Source organism: Grus americana, chromosome 14, assembly GCF_028858705.1.
Source record: "Grus americana isolate bGruAme1 chromosome 14, bGruAme1.mat, whole genome shotgun sequence".
Lineage (NCBI taxonomy): Eukaryota > Metazoa > Chordata > Aves > Gruiformes > Gruidae > Grus > Grus americana.
In genome coordinates, this window is record NC_072865.1 from 2,425,926 (window position 1) to 2,444,615 (window position 18,690).

Below are 18,690 nucleotides of genomic sequence, written 5' to 3' on the forward strand. Positions count from 1 at the left end.
ACGCGGCTCTCCTAACGGCTGCTCTCATTTTCCAAATGGGGGTAAGTCTCTAGTTAATCCTCATTATGTATGGTCTTATCAGTTACTGGTGAAACTTTTGGATAATACACAAAATAAAGATTGTTATTTACTACAGCTGGGTCTTCAGAGACTGGAAACAAGCACTCTGCATTTTTAGACTGTTCCTGGTTCCAGTAAACCTGAAGGCAACAGCCTCGTCAGTTTCAGTGGGGCAAGGTTATGTTTATGAATTGATGTATGATTATCTGTTTACATTCTAAATAACAGAACACTTTCCAAATATTCTCAGTGCTGTTATTTCTCACTGTCCTCACTTTGAAAGCTTGGTCCTCTTACTGAGGAGACTCTGTAGAACAACCATAAAAACCACATAAATTCTCTTAACAGATTTTGGGAATAATGTGTACTTACAGAGAAAAGCCCAGCTACTCTAGCAGTGACATCAGTATGGCAGAACATTTAAGGATGATTTTGATGCTCATTCTTTTTTTGACTGTGAATATATTTTGCATTTCCATCAGGCTTATTGTTAAAATTTACCAGGACATAAATTCTACTTAATCTGAGCTTACAGTGTTTCAAAAATAAAATTATTAATACTTTTCAGGGGAAACATATTTTGTTTAGTTGTTTGTTTGCTTCAGTTTTTTCTTTTTTTCCTGTGGGTGTGTGAAATTTTCTGAGTTTGGGTCTGTCCAAACTGTGTAAAATCCTTCAGAACTAGGTGCTGGAGAGGTTAATGATGTGACCAGTAAATTAGCAACTGTAAAGTACTAGTTTGCCCCTTTTATTTTTTTTTATATATATATATATAAAAGCAGTTTCTTTTACAGAAGAAGCCTTAGGAAATAACAATAGATCCATTACGTGTTAGTATTTTTGCTCTTCAGTTCAACTGAGGGCAGTTGGCAGGCTTGGCCCTTAGGTTGAGATCTCTCAGTACAGCTCGACATTCACATTGTGAACAAGAATATTCAAAATTTTAGTGGTAAAATCTGTTTACAAGAAGCACAGAAACACCTGCAAGAATTCTAGAGAAAAGACAAACCCTTAAGTTCCAAGGTGTAGAGTACCCACTGTCTACTGCAAATAATATGTGAGTGGATTTTCCCTGAGGGTAACTTTTACTATAAATAGGAGCTCTTGGCCCTATTGTAGCATCTGGCACTGGCAGCTGTGGCGACAGGAGAGCTCAGCCCAGGCTTGGGCTCTTACAGTTATTAGGAATAGGAGATTTCAGGTATGTTGTTTTCTAGAATTTTAGAATCAAAGTATGCACTTTGTAAAAAATATGTAAAGCTGTTCACATGAGTTGTGTGCTATACATGTCTAAAATGTATATACACTTTAAAATAGCAATTAAATGAACCTACTTCCAGAATTTTCTGATCCATTTCCCCAGTAAAATGGAAACAATCTTACAAAAACTTCCTTAAACTAAGCAGAAGCACCCACGCATTTCTGCTAAATATACCGGCACACAAAGTGTTTCACTGCACGTTTAAGTTACTGCCACAGATACCAATTTTGAGCTACTATTTCTTTTCTGGCTTTGTAGGGGTCTGCCTCAGTGCTTTGGAGAAGAGGGAGCTGCTAAACCACTCACAACTCAACCAGCTTTTTATTCTTCAAACTGGGCTCAGTAAATTACCCAGAGGTCACAGGCTTTATATCTTTGTTGTTAAGATATGTGGGCAGTATTGCCAATGGTAAATACAGCTGTAAGGACTGCAGCAGAGTTTTTGCAGGAGAGTGCATCTGTTAAGATAATAATTGGGCTTGGAGCACTATTAACCTGTAACCAACCTGAGAGGGATGGTCCTGTAATACTGAATTATAGGACTGGTACATCTTGGGTTTGTATGTAGGAGGGAAACTTAGTGTTTCTTTCCATCTTATGTACAAAGTTCAAATACTTGTTCCCTTGTATCGCTAGACATCCTTCCCACCCAGCTGGGGGATAGAGAGATTACTAATTAGGAGTTCTTTTTGCAGCTCAATAAAAGTTTCAGTGTCCTTTTTTTTTTTTTTTTTTTTTAAAAAATCTAGGGAGTTCTAGAGAACCATCTTACCCTGAGGGGCATTCCACCAATGTTTGCAAACTCTGTTTTGCTCTAGTTAAAGCACCTGTTGTAGAGGTACAGCTGTGTGGTAATTGTTCAAGCTTGAAAGAACCCCTTCCAGTTTCGAGTCTTACCAATGACATGGAGTATCTTTGGGCACTTTCTTCCTTTAGGGGTTTGCTTTGGTTATCTGGGTGTTTCTGAGGTACAGGAATAAATAACTTTACATGTTCTTTTCTTATGGAGAAGGCAGTTTTCAGTCATCCTGGAAACGTGCTTCCTTGGGGGTCTTTCTGTAATATGTGTTCCTTCTTTACTGAGAGAATACTTTGCCAAGTTCCTGAGATATGCAAGGCCTAAGGCTGACTGCAAAGTAGTACTTCCTGAAATCTGTCTAGGCAAGTATCCTCCATCAGCCCAGACTCTTTCTATTCTCTGTGGCAGTGACTTTAAATGCTACCCTGAGATTTGTTTCCTTTCACATAACTTTTGGCAGCGGGGTTCATCAAGGGAATTGCAATAAATCTAGAGTTGGAATGGGGTAGCATGATACAAAGATGCTTCGCGAGCCAGTTCCTCTGCAGACCTATTGTTCTTGCACAGTAAAAATGCTATATGCTGTCTTAAAAAGGCACAGTTGCTTCTTGAACCAGGAGCTAATTTCTCGAAATAAACTGCAAAAAGGCTCGGAGACATCTAATGACATGTAGCTGGGGACTTTTTAACGTGGAGGCTTGAGTAAGGTGAAGGAGGAACATGAAAGTTGTCTTTACATTCATTTTCCAGTCAAAGTTTTACCCACAAAACTTCATGGTAAGTTTTTGCATTATTTCTGAAGGTGGCTAGCAATGGTGACGTAAATGATGTGGTATTGTTACAGGGACTGCTTTGTGTTTGTTCCTCCTGTGCTTGGAGCAGGGGTAACCACCACAGGCTGCCATGTTGCTTTCCATTTTTAAGGTGTGGCTTCGTGAGATGCTGAAGGAGTTCAGAGCCAGAGGTGTCTGGACACTAGTATCATCAAACAATTGAACTGATAAAACCACTGCCAAAATTGTTAGTGAATTAACCTTCCATAGTACAGCAGGTATCCCACTCCACCCAATTAAAGGCTTTTCTATCAACAGCAGATAACTTTGTGTACAGCCTGCCTGAGTCCAAGGAAGCAAATCTCTTACCAGGCTGTGTCAGTCCTTGTGAGCAATACAGCTGGCAAATTCATTATCCTAATGGCACCACACAAGGCTTTTTAAAGCTCTTCCTCAACAGTGCTGTCAATGCATCAAGCCAGACTCACCAAAACCTGCTACTAATGAAATACTGTATTTTGATACTTGTTCACTGCTGGTATTCTACAAGTCTTTCACCAGTAGTTGTAAACCTCCTGGAATTTCACCACCTCAGAGTCTATCTTCAAAAAGAGCTTTAGCTGGATTTCATTTTATAATAGCTCCAGCTTTTCATCGTTTCCAGTTATCTGAGGTATTGAAAAAGCTTTTGTCCCATAATTTTTTAAGACTATTCAAATTCTTAAACATCCTAAATGTTCTTGTATATTTATTAAGCTCATTTCTGCCCTTTAATGTCCCTTAAGTTTTGGTTTTTTATTAAAAAATCCATCTCTTCTGTAATATCTCTGGAAGAGTTTTTGGCTTATTGGTTGTATTCATTAGCTTGAGTGTAGCAAGTTTTAATAAATATTTCACTTTGATTTATGGACAGTTTTCTCTATCGCTATGATGACTTTGGCCTGTGCTTTGAAATATATTGCTGTTTTCTAAAGTACTTCTTTTTGCCAAATTCTGTTTTGCGTTTCCTGTCATCTGAGCTTTCATGTACCTTCTAGTGCTTTAAGTCAACTTTTATCTTGGAAGCAGAAACATACAAATTAATAGGTTCCAGTAAGCACCTCTGGAGCATGGAGAGAGTTTTGACAATTTCTGCTGAAGGGGCCACTCTCCAAGTCCTCCTTGATACCACTCTGTAGGTCTCCAAGTGCTTCTCCAGGTGGGCATGCATTGCTACTAAAAGATCCAGCATGTCCTTGAAAATTATATGCTAGCTCTGAATAAGGCAGTGCTGCAAGCTGGGTCTGTACACTGCCTGAAGGGGCTGCAAATCAGAGGGTTGGTGGTCCAGCCAGTGATTGTTATTTACTCATATTACGGACAGATCCAGAGGAGTTAACTGGGATCAGTACTCCATCGTGCTAGGTGCATGCGAACGCAGAGAATGACTGAACACTTTGAAAATTGTTGGGGTGCTTGTGCCTACCTGACTTTGTGCTGTGGAAAATTTTCCTCTGCCCTGGTGGGAGCATACCCTCCCTAGCCCTCAGGTTGGGGCTTTGCTTCAGCTTCTTCCTGTTGCCTGTGGAACAGGGAACACAGAGTGGAACGGAAAGGAAAAACCCTCTGCTCGGTTTTCTCTTCTTTCTTTCTTTTTTTTTCACCAAAGGACGTAAAGGTAAAAAATGAGCTAACACACAGGTTAGGGGTCACCCTTATTGCCTTTCATACTGGTGTCTCCCGTGGCGGTTGGGATCTTGCGGTGACTTGAGAACTTGACATCACGAGGTTGCGCTGCCCTTAGTGGACATCACGAGGTTGGTGCCATCAGCGCGCACTTGGCTTCCTCCCAGCCTGCAACATCGCTTCCTCCCCTTGGGATGGCACGGGTTGTCTGAGGATGGCCTGCGGTCTCTTGCCTCTCTAAGCTGCTCTTGGAACGGTTGCTTTCTTGGTTCCCCTTCCAGCTTTTAAACTTCTTCCTCTAAGTTAGAAATTTTTTTGAGGAGTGGCTGTAGTGAGTGAATCATGTGGTGCCTTTTTACCACTGGGATCTCCGCTGATTAGACCTTTGGGCCGTGGTACTAGTTTGGATCTTGCCAGCTGATGAGGTGAATCCTTTGATTTTGATTTTTTTCCTTGGTTTTCCAATGGTACATGCCAGACAAGCGACTGTGGCACTTCTCCCTCTGGAAGGCATGGATGTCCACTGTCTTCTTCCCTCTGGGTTTGACCCAACAGGGCTGAGACAGCCCCTGCTCCTGTGCTTGCTCTGTGGGGACAGGGTGAGCTGGCCCATCATCTCCGTTGTGGGAGAAAGAGTATGTAACTTCTTGCCATGGTGTCCGTGTGTCTAAAAATGTATGCATAGATATACTAGAGTAAAAATGCTTCTTTACACTTGAGTTACACTGGCAAGTGTTGTAACACTTTTCCCCCCTCCTTCTCCAGTTGAGGTCATAGGGGTATGAAGATGTGCCAAGAGCATGGGGTGTATGTACCTGTGTGTCCGCTGTGAGGTCTTCCTTCTTTTCCAAAATGATTCCACCATTTGTTTTCTGGTGACTGAAGGTGTGTTTACATGTCTCTTGTTGTAAACCTTGCTCTCTTGGGATGATCAGCTGCTCTGGTTGACTGATGGATTGTCCTCTTGTGTTTTCAAAGGGCTTTATCCTTTGCTCTGTGTAGGCTTCTGAGTTAGTGTACGCTCATGGTGACAGCTTGGATGAATTCAGGCTTCTGTTCTGGAATAAACTGGACCAGTGTGACTTGGAGCTTGGAACTTGTGTTGTAATTTTGGCTGAATGCTGGAGGTGACCACTTTAGAAGCGTGTTTTACGAGTGGAAAGTAACGCACACGGTGGTTTCATGCTCAGAGGCTGTGTTCCCTCCTATTGCTACATCTGGAGCAGAATGTCTGCAAGATCACATGTTCGTGAGTAAGGTTAGGAAAAATGCAGAGCTCAGTTGCACCAGCAAATCCACAGCATGATTGTGCCGGGCTTCCAGAATCGGTTGAGAGCAAAATTTGTCTCTGAGGACAAATTTGAGTTTGTGGTGTAGATAGAGAACCTTATTCTATAAAATATCTGCTGGAGGGGGAAAAAAAAAGTTATGCCCATTAAAAACAGGAAGTAATTTTAGTCATCTGTAAATAACTTGCTAATGTGCCAGCTACTCCACCTCACACTGAGTAGTGACAGAATTCATATATGGGAAATATTCCTTTGAAAAAAACTCATTTGCACAAAATACACATACGATTCTGCTGTGCCTAAGGAATGTGACCATAACGATTACATTCAAAAGGGGCAGTTCTCTCTGCAGGATTAATCACTTATTTCTAAAAATACATGCCCAAATGTGTTCTGCTCCATAGAAGTGTGAACAGTTATTATGTAGCCTTTGTATCAAAAAGGATTTATTTATTTCTACAACAATGTGTTGTGCTGTTGCTTGGTGCTCAACTGAAGTTTTTAATTAAGGTAATTCTGCACATTTGCGTAAGAAGTACGACCTTTTTCTTTTCTGAAACCGATAGCTTCTGTAGATACTATTATTCAGAATATAATACACTGCAGAGAAACTTGTTCAAACATGTGAATTGCAGCACAAAATACTACACAGATGGCATATAGAATATTAACAGTGTTTGCATATAGCATGCATTCACGAGTACAATGTGTCTGTACAAAGTTTTCTGTCTTTTCTGAAAAAGTAATTTCATAGCGCTTACCAAGTGATTAAACTTTTGGACTTAAGCAGTTTGCATGTAAAAGCTCTTTGTTTTAAACGGTCTTGCCTGCTGCTTTTGGGGTGATAATCTGGGTATCCTCCAGCTTTTATGTATTATCTGTCTTTGAAACTCTGGCCTTGAAAGAATCCCCATTTTGTACAGGTGAGGACTCTTTGCAGTGATGCCAGTGTCACTTAGTACCAACAAGCTTGGCTGTAGACACCCCCTGTCCACGTCAGCCTGAACAAGTGAACAACCCAACAACACCCTGGGATCGGACCTGGGAGGCAGGCTTTGCTGAAAGCACCGATCTTGAAGCGTGGCAATGGTCACACACCGCTGATCCTGCTCTGTTTCTCCAGGATGATTCCACAACATCGTCAGCAGTGATTTTGGCCTAAAATGAGTAAAATATATCACAGAAACAATTGTATTTCCTTTAATATAGATACTGTTCATGCCCTGCATGTTCATGGTATTTGATACTCCTCCAGATCTGCATGTGCCTTATTAGCAGTGTCTTCAAATGTCTTTCCCTTGCTCCAGCCAAAATGTCAACAAAACATAAAACTTCTAATAGTACCACAAACCATCTACCCTTTCAGTTTGTGTGATATATAACTGGAAAGAAACAGGAGCCAAACTACAGTTCTCTGCCATCTGTTTTAGTTGATAAATGAAGAAACTTTGAGCTCAGTTCAGCCCTGACTTTAGGTCCTGGCATTGTGCCTATTTAAGACAGAGCAGTATCTTCATCCCAGTTCCTGTGTCATTTTCCGCTTTAGGAGAGAGAAGGTATACTGTTTGTTTGAGCGTTGCCCACAGGAGCAGTTGCTTTGCTATATGCTTTCTCTGTTTTTGATTTTAGCCTCGGCACCTGTGGAAATGGTGGCTCGCGCAGTGCTGCGCTTGGTCTCGCACTCCCCTCTTAGTAATTTCTGAACTGATTGACTTCAGTTGTGTGTGGTGGAGACTGCCAAGAACAGAAGTCTGAGCGAGTGGAGTTTCTGTAACTTCAGTGAAAATCCTGCACATGCTGTTGGGTGCCTCTTGTCCATTAGTATCCATGAAGCTCTGAGTTGGCTACACCTCCTCGTGTTGCTCTTTCCAGCGGGCATGTCAGAAGAGACATGGGTCTCAGCCAGAGTATGGGCATATTGGAAGAAGACAGTAGACATGTGGTTTCATAGTTTGCTCTGGGAACAGCTGTAGTGTGACCACAAGAAAGGCCAGTCCTGGACCACTGTGAATACCAGAATATCAAAATCTCTGCTGAATTATTCTCCTTTCTAGCTAGTACCAAAATATACACCATCTACTACATACCCACATTTCTCTTGCCTCGTGTGCATTCCTTGCACAGCTTTATCCCAAGGAAAAATCAGGCCTCCAAAGATTGTGGACTCAGCACTTAATTTGCCATGTTTGGGGGTAATTATGAAAGAGGACAGTGAGAAGGAAGCACGTGCGAGCAGTTAGCTGAGAAATGAACTATCAAACAGGAATGAGTGTCTTGTCAGGGTTTTTTTTGCCTCCCCCTGCTCCAAGAGCTACCTAGAAAATGTTCTTGCCATTTGGGGAGTTGGCTGAGTGGTTTGTTTACTCCTTTGCATGCAACTTGATACCAGAAATTGGTGGAAAAACAGTGTTAGTTCAGGTGTTAATGAAAAATATGTGCAGATAAGCTGTGTGTGGTTGTGTGTGCAGGGAACAGAGTCTGCAAAACATGGGGTGAGTGCGCTCTCCTTCTCAGAAGCTTGTTCTAGTTGAATGACATTATCTGAACATCTGAGAAGCTGTTACGGAAGAAGTCTGCCAGAATTTTCTTGTTTCTACAGGAAAAATAACAGTATTACCCCCTAAGACAGAGTTAAAGAAATGCCTCAAATGTTAGGACAGTGAATTGGCTTACAGTGCTAACTGTGTTTCTATTTAAAGGCAGCCCAAACTCTGACATACAGCTTAAATAGTCAGACAGAAAAAGGTGGTTGGTTTTTTTCAGTACTTAAGCATATTTTAGCTGCTGTGAGTTACTGGAAATTACTCTACTTACTTAGTAGAAAAGGAAATTGTTCTACTGACAGCATGGAGGGCTAAGAAGCTGTGAAAATGAGCATGTTGGTTTCTTAACTACGTGTATTTTCTAGTCATACAAGAGATGCTAATCATGAACTAATGACCTTTTTTTTTTTTAACCAAAACAGACATAATTAAAAAAGTATAGCATTTTAAAAAAATGCTTATGAGACTGTAACAGAATTGTATCTTTATATAAACAGAAATGTTTATCAAACCTTGTTTTTCAGATAAGCAAAAATACTACTTTGGTATAAGACTGATTTAATTTAAATTATATTTTAGCGGTTTTTTCATACTATCTTTTGTGCATTTATCTTCAAATGAATTATTTTAGTTAGTCTGAAAGTGTATCTTTTAAAATGTGTCATCGGATTTTCTTTTTCAATTGAAGAGTGCTCTCAGAACTGCTAGATAGCTTGTGTTTGTGTGTTGTGTAAGACTTTTTTTCATGTTGGGGTCAGAAGATAAGACATTGGGTATTTAGATTTTTTTGTTTGGTTTGGGTTTGATTTTGTTTGTTTGGGTTTTGGGTTTTTCCCCACCTGGATTTGGTATGCATTCATTTAAAGGCTGGTCTTTTCTGTTAGTAGCCAGCAGGACAAGTCAGCTAAATTATGCCCAGGACATCAGTCCAGACCCACACTGGAGAAAAAACCATGCAAGATAAAGTAAAATTTACTAATGGCAATTGTTCTCATCTTTAGAGAAAACAGAGGAAGACAAAACATACAGGGAACAGGGAGTTTGACAAGAGATTGTTTCTATATACAATTTAAAATAAGAGAAACTCAGAAATGAAGGCAAATACAGAAAAGCCCAGTCCTATAAAGTGCTGAGCATCCTCAGCATGGTGCAGTGGGGTTTGTTTGAAGGCTTTCAGTGCCACAGCCTTGAGCTTTGCTAAAGGATATTTATGCTGAAGAAAAGAGATCCTAAGAGCAAGAAAGACCCTACTCTCAGATCTGTCTCCTATACATATATATGTATACAGACACACGCTCAAAACATACCCAGCTGCCTTCATTTGCTGTCATGGCTCTGAGTGTATGTGGGCCTCTATAAACTTACAGTAATCAGAAGACCATGAAGCAAAAGCCTACCTACCTTGTTCAGCAGAGTGCTTGACCATTGTCTTTGTAGTGAGGTCTTTTGTGTTTTCTCCAGCAGTGAGATAAACTCAGTATATGCATACACTGTGCAGGCAAGCCTACATTATTTTAATGTAATGCTGGGCAGATGCGTTTGCTTCTTAGATCAGAACTATAGTTCTAAGATTTTTGTGTTAGGATTTAGGGGGGTAATAGATGCTGTATAAATATAAGCTAAGGTAGGAGCAACAGAAGAGATGGCATGACTTTTGAAAATTATGTTCTTTTATTTTCTTTCACCTTTTCTTGCCCACAAGAAGAGATTGTTCCCTGTGATTATCAGTGCAGTGCTTGCAGCCCTGGGAGCAGCTGGAGACCACAGCTCATGTATCTTAGTAGAGAGAAGGGGCCAGGGCTGGTGGGTGGTCTGGCTCCACCTTCTCCATAGCGGCAGTAAAGCAGAGGGGTACAGTGGGCTTCTATTTGGAAGGTATAGCGTGAACAAGGACAGCTGCTAAGTACAAAAATTAAAAGCCAGGCTGGAAATGCTGGGTGTGAAGTGAGTGTAATGAGTATAAAGTGGTAGCATTTTAGAGTTGCTCTGTGTTCAGAAAGATACAAAGATATGTGTGCAAGTGTAGTTGGAAGTAGTTGGATGGTGCTGCCGTGATTTAATGCATACGTTTTACTGGATTCTTTCTGCTTGGTATTCCCTGAGCCTTGTAGTGTTCTTCCTCATCATCACTGTCTCTATTGTTTGGTGCTCTGCTTTGGAAACTAGTGTTTACACATAAGCACGCACACAGAGGGAGGAAGAGTTAAAGCCCAGCGTGCTTTCCCTTCCATTTTTCTTTTCTTAGTTTTGTCCTGTCTGAGACCTACAGTGCTGCCTCTCCTTTCTGAAGGTTTCCCCTGGGTGCTGCACCGTCCCCTCCTCCTCCTGCCACAAGCAGTAGGGTGCATCCTGTTTGGGGTTACTGCTGTGTCACTTGAAATAACATGTGCTAGCATGAGAAGGGGAAAGGGAAACAAAGAGCCAAGTGAGTGATTACTTTGCCAACAGCTCCTTTCAAAAAAAAAAAAAATCCAGCAAAACAACCCAGTCCAAAATGTCCTGGTGGCATTGACAGCTATTGCTGTCCAGCACGTGAGCCTTCTTTCCTGTTGATGCAGCAGAATAAATAGCTTCATGTGGTGCTATTACTGGTTCACAGCAGGATACCCGCAGCACTAGGCTGCTTTGGATTCCCACATCTTACAGATGCTCGTGTGGACGGACTGAATAGGGAGAAAATACTTTTGAATGAGAAAAAAGCTGAGTCTGCCACTCCATAGGAATGAGAGGAAGCAATAAATGTTTGTGTTTTTTTTCTATGTTCATGTTAGACTGCAGTACATGAACCACAGAAGAGGCAAGAGCTGATGCTGAGCTGATCAGAGCTAGTTGGGAAATGGCTCGTTCTGCTGCAACCTCAGCAGAGTCCCTCTAGGAAACCAGGCAGGTGTTGCCCCAGCCACATCTGTTGGCAAGCTGCGTTGGCTGGGAGTGTCTGGAACTACATTCTCATCAAATCCATTACCACCAGCGAAAAGGGATTTATTGAATATACACTAAATCTATCTATCTCTCTCTTGATTAAGTACAACCTCTTCCAGTGGAACAATGTAGGTTTTATCAAGTGTTTCTGTTGATTCTGTGAGCTGTGAGGCAGAGCTGGTTTGGAGTGTGTGTTCCAGCTCAATCCTGCGATAAGGAAGGTGTGTGTTTGGAGTGAGTTTCAGTGCTGATATCCAGGGAGGGCACGCTGAGCTGAACCTGCAATTTCTTTATCGCGGACCAAGACTTTAACAGGAAGAAAAGCTATGTGGACACACAGGGGCTGTTTTCAACAGATGCTCAGAGCTTGTGGAGTTTTCAGTAAAACTTGACCAGTTCAGCTGTTCTGCAGTGGAAAATCCCTCTAGATGGATAATTGTGTTGAAAAGCTTATTTTGTTTAATCGCCACAGGGCAATGGCCAGTCCTACACTGTATTTTCCATTCCTACCATTCTTAGAAACCCAAGACTCTGAACCTGTAGTGAGCCTTAGAAAACCAAAGGGGACAGCAGAAAACGTGAGAGCACACAGTTCAGTATGGCAGTGAGCAAAGCACTCTATTGCAAACCCAGTAGAGCACTTTGTTAAGCTTGGTTTAAAGGCTGAGCAGCTCCTTTAAAACCAGAGGGACAGCTAGCTGGCTGACAGCTAAAAGTGTATTTAAGTGCCCTTGTGTTTTGGGGAACCAAAGTATTCAGGACCTCACAGTTTTAGTGCATTTGTTTGTTAGGTGTCAGGCTGTTCTATTATTCTGGCAGTCTGGATTTTTTTGCAGATATTAAGTTATATGGCCATGTGGCTTGCTCAAGCATCTGATTTTTATTTGTCCTCGTGTCTTTGAGTTATATGAAAGTTAAGCAATGCCTTTAGTGTCTGCTCTATATAGATCTACCTGAAATAGTTTCAGGTCACCTTTGCATGCTTAATTTGGAAAACAATTGAGCAGCATGACTCTTGCCTTGGAGAATTGAGCAGTCTGGGCTCCTCAAAGTAGTTTTGGGGCTCTTGCAATATCTACGCAAATCAAGATCTCATCCCTTCCGCAAATTAAGTAGGGGCCCGTTCAACTTGTAGAGCCAGTAAGGGAGGGATGTTCAGTCCACGGGTTGAAGCCGAGTTAGAGAAGTCTTCACCTCCTGAAAAGCAGCTGTAGGATAGAGGCAGTCCACCTAGATATTCATTAATGTTATTTGGCAGATCTATGAAAGTGTTCCTAATTGCTGCTGGTTCAGAGCCTGGCAGTAGTCTTGAAATGCAGTGAACTTCCTGGTTAGTAGTTATGAGGGTGAACTAAGGGGGTTAAAGGCGCCCAGGCGCAGAGCTGTCACGGGAAGCAAGTAACCACTGTGTGCAGAAAGGTTGCAGGAGTGGGCCGAGCATCACATCAGACTTGTGAAGGTGTTGGAGGATGCTTAAACCACAAGTGACAAACACAGCAGTGTCAGACAGTTGTTGATTCATGGAGAGTATCTATCATTAGCACTCATGGGATATCGGTATAAATGAGCATCACGTACAGATGGGCCAGACTGGGATTTCATTCCATAGATATTAATTTGTTATACTTGTTTATACAATCATCCTCTGTCTTTAGTTTGCAGTTGTTCCTGTGTAACTGAGATGGGGTTTTGGTGAAATCTGAGGGGGGGAATAAGACTGAGTCAGCACTCTGCTTAAGCCATGTGCTTTACTTTAAGTATCTAAGTAGTTTCATTGCTCCGGATGAAACAGCTCATGTGCTTAGTATTAGGCATGTGTTTTAAATAAGTTGCTGATCCAGAGTCTAATTTTTTTGGAGTAAGATCTACACAAATGAGGGTAAGAGTACAAACACACAATGTTTGAAATGTTACAAATCAGAGATTTAAGGTAGTGTTCTTCGGTTATTGGCATTTAATGCATTTTAGTGACACACTGGTCTTAAATGTAGCCTTTGTTGGAAAAACTATCATCATACATTAATTTTATGGGAGTGTCTTTATAAATGACCTGGTAACACAGCAAGCTGAAGTTCACCGTAGTCCTTTACAACACCAGGCTTTAGACTGAAAGCAGCATTTTGGGATTATCCCTACGTCAAACCTGGGTTGAACTGAGTACATACAAATAATTGTCCGCCAGCTTTTCCTATTACAAATATACACAGTTTGTGAAATTGGTTTACCATGTGCTGAAAATTTCTTTGATATTTTTAAAAGCCTTGTTGCTATGGCAACTGGACCCTGTAACAGAAAAGCTTTTTGGTAACAAGAAGGCTAAGAAATTCAGTTAACAACCAGGAATAAAGCCATAGCAAAATAGCTTGTATTCTTTTTTTCAAAAGCATACAAACAAACAAACCCCAGAAGAAAGCACAATGTTCTGAAGCAGTTTGGACCTGGATTACCAGATGGGAAGGCACACCCTGCTCGCAGGGCTTGCAGAGCTCAGCCTGGGAGCTCGCACTGCAAATGCTCAAGCTGGCCTCAGCTCTTACGGTGGAGAATAATCGGGGAGTTCACAAGCATCTTGCTCTGAAATAGTTGAGATTTTTTTTTTTTTAAAATATGGAAAGGTTGAAGTGATTTGATGGTTTGGCTTATGGGCAAGGAAACATGAGTTTTGCTTCTCAGAACTGGATGTCCCCTTTGTGCTTTGCTAATACAGAAACTGGCAGAACAGGCATTACTTTTTCTTTGACGTTAGGGCTTGCAGCCCTGTTTCCTTGTGTCTCATGACTGAGTGAATCAACACCTAATTAAACAATCACATGAGGGACAGAGTAAAATGCTGCTCAGGCACTGATCATTGTGAATCTGTGGAGAATTAACTACTTACATCTGTCTTCCTCCTTCTCCAAGGAACCCTGAACAGCTGCAGCTTTGCTTTTTATTTTTACCCCCCAAGGGAAAAAAGATCACGTAAACCTCAGCTAAAGCAATGTTGTCTGTGCAGATAAATGAGACCTGGGGTAGGGGAAAGAGAAGACTTGGAAGTACTGGACAAAATCTTTAGAAATTGGAATGATTTGAGTTTGTGCTGGGGATGACTTAGCTGAAAGCTTGTAGTTGTAGTCCTTGTGCATTTGACACTCTTGGTAATTGTGTTGTAATTTCACTCCTGAAAATGTGACTGTTGCACAAGGAAGTTCTGAGCGGTCTGGGGGGATTCTTCGTATTTTTAATATTGGTTGTAATTCTTTCGCTCGCCACGTGTTACGAAGGGTCCATAACAATTGCTTTCCATGTCTGAGTGGCAAATACTTGTGTGGAGATTTATTGGGCTCTCAATTATCACTCAGTCACAAGTGCAGCCACCTTAATCAATTACATGGAGGTGGCCTACAGCCAAGGAATGCTCAAATCCCCATGCCGCCTGCTCGTGCTGTATGACTTTCACCACCAAGGCAATATTTTTTCCTCTTATAAAACTCACGAAACGAGTATTACAGGATGTTTTAACCAGCGTAAGCAGATGGCTACCTCCACCCTGGCAGGGTGGTGGGCTCCCAGGTAGCACGTGGGACGCGCTGGCCTGTGCAGCAGACGCCTGGGTCTATAGCAGGGGATTTTCTTGTCGTGGTGGGCTGGCACGGGCAGTGCTTTGGGTGCTCCATGGTGCAGTATTTCCAGGCGGACGATATCCACCAGGGGTCATCCTGGCCTGCCTGCTGCGCGGCTGGTGGGCTGCGGGGCTGAGCTCAGCCTGGGGGAAAGACCAACTGCCCTCTGGGACCCCGGGCACAGCATCGCCCAGGCCCTGCTGCACAGCTCACGGGTTAAAAAGCGTGACATAAAAAAATGCAGCTGTTTACATCCTAGTTTTTTAGCCTTTAAAAAGTTATTTATTTCTTGATATAGCTATCTCATTTTAAAAAATGCTTTGTTTCCTTAGTGCAGAAATCACATGGCATGTCAGGCTTAGCTAGAGTACACTAGCAATTTGTTTACGCACCTTGCAGCTTTTTTTTTTTTTAATATCTCCTGAAGTAACGTATTGAGATTCTCAGTTTTCACTTGTGTAAAAAGAAGAAAACTGCCATAGTCCTTACAGTTGCTGGGAAGAGTATGAGGGGAAAAAAGCCTTAAAGACTCTTTAAGCTGAAGATAAATACAGGGAATTCAATGTTTGTCTATTAAAAAATGAAAATGTCAGGATTCCTCAACCAACATACTTTTATTACATCAGGAGTCATTGAAGGGTTTATTATTAATATTAGAATTGATAGTGCTAATGGAGCTATAGTGATCCCTCTAAGATGTCTTCATTTTCGTGGCAGCAGAGTTCTTGCAGTCAACCTCGACTCTAATGTATCTTCTTTTCTCTTCATTGTATCATCTATTCACATCCATAATCCCTAAAATAAAAAGCAGCGATTCACCATTAAGTTACCTAAGCAATAAACTTTATAGTTGATACATCTAAGCCTGTGAGCTTGTTTTTGTTCTGTCTAGCACTGTGAAACAGTCACTTTTTAATATCATATTAGTAATTCTCAACAGTGGTAGCTCAGATGTAACATAGATATTGGTTTTCACAGGCGAATTTTGCTTTATTGTCTACTGGAAACTCATGTATCAGGCAAAGATAGATGCTGCATGTCACTGAGTGTCATCTTGTCATTCACACTTTGAAGAGGGGATGGAAAACAGAGGTTAGTTTTATGTGTGGATTTAAGGGTTGAAGAACCTATATAGATATCTCCAGGATTACACAACATGGAGGAGAAAAAGACTTCACAACCCTCCTTTGCTACACTAGATAATTCTGTGTGACTTCAGAAAGTGCTTTATTTCCAACAAGTGTGTATGTGCATCAAAAGCAATTTGTATTGGAAGTTTTTTTTCTTCCCAACTTTTCATTAAACACAGATAATACTGAACTGTTTACACTTTATTTTTCATAGCTACAGCAAAAGATTATTCTGCTCTGCACACTCGAGGGTGCACAATAAAATAACTGTTTGGCAGGGGGAAAATGCTCTGTTGTCTTGCAGTACCAGTTGGTATTATGGAGGTTTGTTCGGTGTGTTATTTATAGTAGATTGCGATTGGAAATGTGATACAAAACAAACACCAATGTTCCAGTAGCTTAACCGTGCATCAGATTTTTACTTTGATAGTTATTTTTATTTTAAGCATCTTTTATCATGACTTGAAAAATTACAACAGTGAAGGGACAGTCAATCTGCTGAGGTCTCAGCATCCACGTTCTTAAAAGAAAGATAATGTTCCATGTCGCACCCTCCAGGAATGCTCCCAGGCAGATCCGTATTTATGCTGATGCTCCTTTACACTGCCTGTAGAGACAGTTTATTCCAGTCATGAGACCTCTTGCTGCTAGTGAGAATCCTGCGTATGGAGAGTTTATAAACTTTGGTTCTCTGTTGATATTTCTTCTTTTTTCCTTCTTTTTTCTTTTCTTTTTTTTTTTTTTTGTATTGCATATGAAAAGCACCTTTTCCAGCATTTAAAAATCTGCTTTCCTTTAAAGAAAATGGGGCCTAGGTTTTGAAAAACATGCAGACTGCTTGCAGTGATCTTTCTCATCGTTTTGGCTCTTGCTGACCTTTGGCTAGGCTTGTGTTTGTGCGCGCATATCTATGGTGCGTGCAGGTATGTGTATGTGCTCTCGTTGTACACAGAGGGTTTAGGCTTTAATACTGTCCACTCTTCTTCAGCAGTGAGGAATTCAGTGGATTTTTTTTTTTTGGTGGGGGAATACAAAAATGTACAGAAAGGACATTTTTTAAAAAAAAGTCGAGATCAGTGGTAAGCTTACTAAGGTGAATATTTTGTAGAGAAATAGTATCCAAGTATTTCTAGTCAGATTTCAGATAAAATCCTAATTGGTTTCTTCTCTTTTTGTCTAGCGTGGCTTCCAGCTCCTACCTCTGTGCATTACTGAGCAATAAACATTTCTTGGCTTGCTTACTGGCTCTTCGTTGTGTGCGTTTGCAACATGTGTGAGGGAAACCTTTCAGGAGGAAGACTAAAAAAGCTCGTTAAGGCAGTGGAAAACAAAAATGAATTATTTCATTACTTTTGGTTGGAGCTTGTGGTTGGAGCAAACTGTTGTCTGCTTGGTTTAAAATCAGATAATTTCTACCCAAAAGGTGCAAAAGAGTCTTTGCAGTAACTCTGAATGTTTTCAGAAATGCCTTTGGATAAAATGAAGACAGTAACTCCTTTCGGTGCTCTTTTGTTTTGAGGGGGTTTTTTTGGCTTATGTATGTTTAAGAACGAGCCACAGCCCCAGTCTGGCATTGGGGTCTGCCAGAACCCCTTGGGTGGGATGTGCTTCATCCTCTCGGCTGTTCAATGCAGCTGGACACCATCACCCACATCTTTCCCGCCTGCAGTGGGGTGGATGTGCGTGGATACCGAAGTGCCCTCCCAGGATCTCTCTGGAAGGTCATGTGCTAAGGCAGGAGATTTTGATCACTTTAATTTTTGAACTGAAAACTTAATATTATATAGCTTCAGAAAAAAAAAAAAAAGCAGCTTTGTTTTCCAAATTCAAATTTATGCACACTCCTCAAAGGAAAAAAAAAAAGCCTGCACCCTTTCAAAGAGATGGAGAGTATCACATTCCCTGCCAAAGCCAAATACTGCCTAGGTGGTAAATGAGAGACTTTTTTTGGACTTGAAAAAAAACCCCAACCAAACTGCCTTTCTGGAGATACCTTTCAATGATAGATGCTGTAGGTCCATTGCAAACCCTATAACCCCACAGCATAGGTGAAAACAAGTTACTGTATCTGGAATACAATCAAACTTGTAATTACAGCTTTTTTTTTTTTTTTTTTTTTACTAACCAGGTGCCCATTTTAGGTTTTATTTCTTTTTTTCCGTCGTAGAAGCAGTGCAGCCAAGCAGTGGGGAGGACTGGCTGAGGGCTGTGCTGTGCCCCTCCGCATTGCAAGCTGCTGTCAGTCGAGCAGGGTGGGTTATGGTTCTGCGCGCCTGCCTTGTGTTCCCCCATCCCTGTGTAGCCTGAGCCTTGTCTGAGCATGGCTTTGCATCTGCACTTGTCAACCAGGAGGTTTGGATTCAAGTGCGGGCTTGGACCCAGGTTTAAAATACCATAGGTACATACTGGTGTGACTCACTGTCCTCAGAAATTTAGAATGAGGTGTTGTTTTTGAAAACTTACCTCCTGTGTTCCAGATCAGTAAATAGGATGTTCACCGTGCCTGGATATGCACCTAGAGAAAAGGATGGTGCATGGTTAATCTTAGAGGCCTGAGTATCTTCGTGGATGTGGGAATGGTGACAGTGTGTTTGAACCAACATTGAGTATCTGAAGTCCTTCCTCAGGCAATAAATATTCACTGAT

At 41.4% G+C, this 18,690-nt stretch overlaps 1 protein-coding gene across 2 annotated transcripts in view; it reads left to right on the forward strand.

The window, feature by feature from the left end:
• The window catches only part of FNIP1 (folliculin interacting protein 1), a 70,212-nt gene that overhangs the window by 2,403 nt on the left and 49,119 nt on the right, over window positions 1–18,690 (forward strand). The gene's annotated exons all lie outside the window — the stretch shown is intronic.